This window comes from Silene latifolia, chromosome 11 (assembly GCF_048544455.1).
Source record: "Silene latifolia isolate original U9 population chromosome 11, ASM4854445v1, whole genome shotgun sequence".
NCBI classification, from domain to species: Eukaryota; Viridiplantae; Streptophyta; class Magnoliopsida; order Caryophyllales; family Caryophyllaceae; genus Silene; species Silene latifolia.
The window spans coordinates 75,665,371-75,669,628 of NC_133536.1; positions in this window are offsets into that span (position 1 = coordinate 75,665,371).

Sequence of the window (4,258 nt, forward strand, 5' to 3'; positions counted from 1 at the left end):
TGTTGGTATCCTTCTAGGCTTAGTAGTTTGAAGAACCCGTATCTATGATGGAGTGTGTACCCTTAGATTGCTTCCCTTGTAGATAACTTCCGCCACTTAGATGAGGAAAGTGGCTATTCATTTTCGTTGATGCATCCATTACTTGTTTTGTGCTCTTTAATGCTCGGATGTATCGCCATTTTGGCAAGCCCCACTGATACCCGTCGTTGTGAGTACCAAAGATAAAATTTATAATCTCCTATTAAGACTAACCTAGGCTAGTGGTAACAGGGTCGAACCACAAGGAGGCAGTTGTAAATTCTAGTTGTTCTATGATCAGTCAAAGGTAACTATTATGGGGGTTGGTTGAATTGGTCTATAACTAATAACAATAAGAAGAAAATAAACTAAAGATATGGATTAAACAGATAAAAGAAAGGTACTAGGACGGTCGGGTCATTACGACTTCAAGGCAAACAAACTAAGTCGGTCGAATTAAACACGGGTAAGGCGGGAAATAAGAGGTCCTCTCGGTCCACTCCTAACAAATAGCATCTCTCGATCTCGCTATAGGTCCCTAATGTCACTAATACTAACTTTCGTCCTGAAAAGTGACTAATGGTCCAAACTATACCTATCTTTCGATCTTAGCACAGTTTAGTCGAGTTAATTGATGGTCACATAACCTACCCTACCTTTCGATCTAATGGGTCGGTCACAAAATAGGTATCTAACTGGTCGCATGCATTCGATTTGTTAAATACAAGTTTAAAAACAATTAAAACGAAGATAACCTTACAAGGTCAGTCGATCGACCAACAATGTCAGTCGATCGATCGACACACGCGGGTTCAGTCCGTGTTCAATCTAATGCCGCCTAGCCATAAATCGCCTACATCCTAGCACTACAGATTTAGCTACTCATGGCGAAGGTAAAAACAACAATAAAACTCATGACAATTACGGAATTCATACTTAAAATAAATAGCAATGATGAAGAAACGATAATTGGCTTGGGAACACTAACTATCAATTCTATACTAACAAAGAAAGCAATAAACGGGATTAAAATGAATGAATACCGAAAATTCAGAGGAAAGATTAGGAACAAGGCAGAATTCCAAAGCAAGAATCGATATAGCAAACCCTAATTATCCGAACAAACTAAAACTAAAACTTAATGTATTGTGATGTGAAACTTAATGTGTTCTCTGATAAAAACTCGATGATTTATTCGATGTGCTGCTGTTACGTTATATAGCAACCAACGCAACAATACTCTCTAAAACCTAAGCTTCACGGGCTTTCTAAATCTCGTCTGGGATCGAGGTCTGGTCGATCGACTGAATATGGCGGTCGATCGACTGAATACTCAGCAACAGTAGCTTCTGGAACCCGAGCCATGGTCGATCGACTGACTAGGCTAGTCGATCGACTGGATGAGCTGCTACTTGACTTCTTTAAACTCGTGGATTCGTCCTTTGGGCCTTGGATTGCGCACCAAGCTCGTTCCTTAAGCAATTCCTTTGCGTCATTTGCAATGCAGCTTACTCGGGGACGGATTTGGCTTGATTTCCCGTTGAATTCTTCACATTTCTGCAATAAAGTACAAAAGCACGAAAGTAGAGGAAAATAGAGAAATACGGGCATATATAGCACAATTGAGCTCTGAAAAGCGTGTAGAATACAGTGTGAAACATCATATTTTAGACACGCATCAAATCTCCCCAAACCAAACTTTGCTTGTCCCCAAGCAAGAACTAGACTCGATCTAATGACCTAATGGAACGAGTTCAATCTCAGAGCGAAATGCAAACTGTAAGGCCTAAACCGATTTAATGCACAACCAACAATCAACTAGTAATGTGAATCATGCAAACGAGTTATAAAGTCGTCAAAAACTGCTGAACCGTTGACTATAGAGACTTATCAAATTGGACTCTCGCGGGTCGCTCAAATCACTCAATTAAGCACAGGTGATATATATGTAAGATAGAAAGAATTAATTTTGTAGTGACTCTCACCTAACTACGACCTATGAAAACATGCCAGCAATAAAATATGAAAATGACCTCTATGACCGTACATATGCATTCCAACCAACAGATGACCAAAGACACATGCCGAGGTATATATATGGAAATGTGAGGTATGGGTAAGAAGAGGCAAAACATTTTATGGTGAAGTGGAGGTACAGGTGATCAAGCTAGTACCAAAACGGAACCAAGTGACAACATCCAACTTCTTGCTCAATAACAAACGAAACGGTGCTATAACGAGCACAAAACTCACAAATCTCCAAACTAGCAAGTCAATGAAACTCCCCATAGGATATAAATGGAACATGGGAGCAAAAATCGCCAAAAGATAAGGTACAAGGTATGCGAATTGATTTTCTCTCTCGAATCTCAGTCGATCGACTATACATGGCGGTCGATCGACTCATTTGAACAGTACAGATCTTTTTCTTTTTTCGAATCATTTTTTTTCATTTCTTTTTTTTTTCTTTTTTTTTCTTTCCTTCTTTTTCCCAACTTCATCTCAAAAGAGCAATGGCTACCAAAAATGAGTAACAATCCCAAAAACAAGACTACTAGCTTGACAGAGGTAGGCTGTATGTAGTATGTAGCAAATGGGACAAAAAGGATATTTTTGGCAGTGTGGAGCTTATGGGCAAAATGAGAAAAGGAAACCTCTACCACATGTGTCAACTAACCACAAACCGAATGCATACAGGTATTAAGCAGATCAAGTTCATAATTATGCAAATTAAGGAAACATGTCTCATAAGGAGTACTACTCACATTCCTAGATGAACTGGTCATGAATGTCACCAGTTATAGGCTCTAATACTCAGAAATATGATGTAGGTTGCCAATATTCTAAGTCAAGTCTCAAGTTCAGCAGATAAATTAACGAAAACTCGTAGATATGCATTTACGATTCTACTAATAACATGTTAATCAAGCAGGGCTCAGGCAAAACAGGTGCAAATGCTAAATCATCCTTGAAATACTACCGTTCCGACTCGACCTATATGCTAAAATAAACATGCATTTTATGGAAATTTTTGAAATTTTTCAATTTTTTTGAATTTTGTATATATGAGAATGAAATAAACAATGCAAACTGAAATTTAAACGTGAATGCAAACAAATGAATGAAGCGCGACGCAAAACCCTTCCCCAAACCAAATCGCACAATGTCCCCATTGTGCAAAATCATATGATGAAAGCAAAGAGAAATGGGAATTTGCGAGAAAAAGGGAAATAAAAACACAATGACAAAAGGTAAAGACTTGGGAACTCACAAGACTTTAGGCGCAGCAAAGGAAACCTCCCCAAACCAGCGTGAGCTAGGAGGTTTCAGTAGCCAGCAGTGCTACCAATAAGAGTGCCTGAAAGACAGAAAACACCACGCATAAGACCGAAGAAAACAATTTTGAAGCGTAGAAATTGTGCACTAATGAGACAAAAGAAGAAATAGATAATTCGACGGAAAATAAAGCGGAGTAGAAAACTCCCTGAAGTCCGCATATCGACCAAACACAGCAGGGGAGAGGTCGTGAATGCATATAGCAGCAGCAGTGGTCGATCGACCTAAAGAGGCAGTCGATCGACCAGTTGGTCGTGAACAGTAGCTCCTGTAACCCGCAATTCAGTCGATCGACCAATGGTGCGGTCGATCGATCGAAAAAACACTTCTTGCAGTTGTCTTATTTCTTCGTAATTGCTCAATGATTTGAGCTAATAAGCTCTAAATACCTGCAAATGCACAATAGTACGCGCCCGAAATTGCGCAAAACCCAGAACGCAGTCTAAAACACTTGAAAATTCTAAGCAAACGAAATAAAGGCGAAGTTTTCGCGCACACAAAAGCAATAGAAAATAGAAATAGAAATAGTTCGAAAGCAATAAAATGAAGTTTATAACGAACTTGATCAACTAATAGTTGATCAAAAAGGACCACGGAATGGCCTTCTTCGTTGGCTTCTGGCTACTAGAGGTAGCCTCAATGGTGCTCATATTATCAGTTGCACCCTTCTTAGCTTTGACAGCCGGAGAACTCAGCTGATCAGCATCGTCATCTCCCCAATCAAGGGCTCCCTCTGAATCGTCGGAGTCCAAATCAGTCCATCTCACCTTGATTGGCTCATCTTCCACTTCCTCTTCAGTCCCATAGCTTAGGCATCCAAGACCTCCTCTTTGAATGATAGGCTTTGTCGCAGCTGGAGTATCCAATGGCTCTTCCTTCCCCAAACCAACTCCTGCAATGTCTA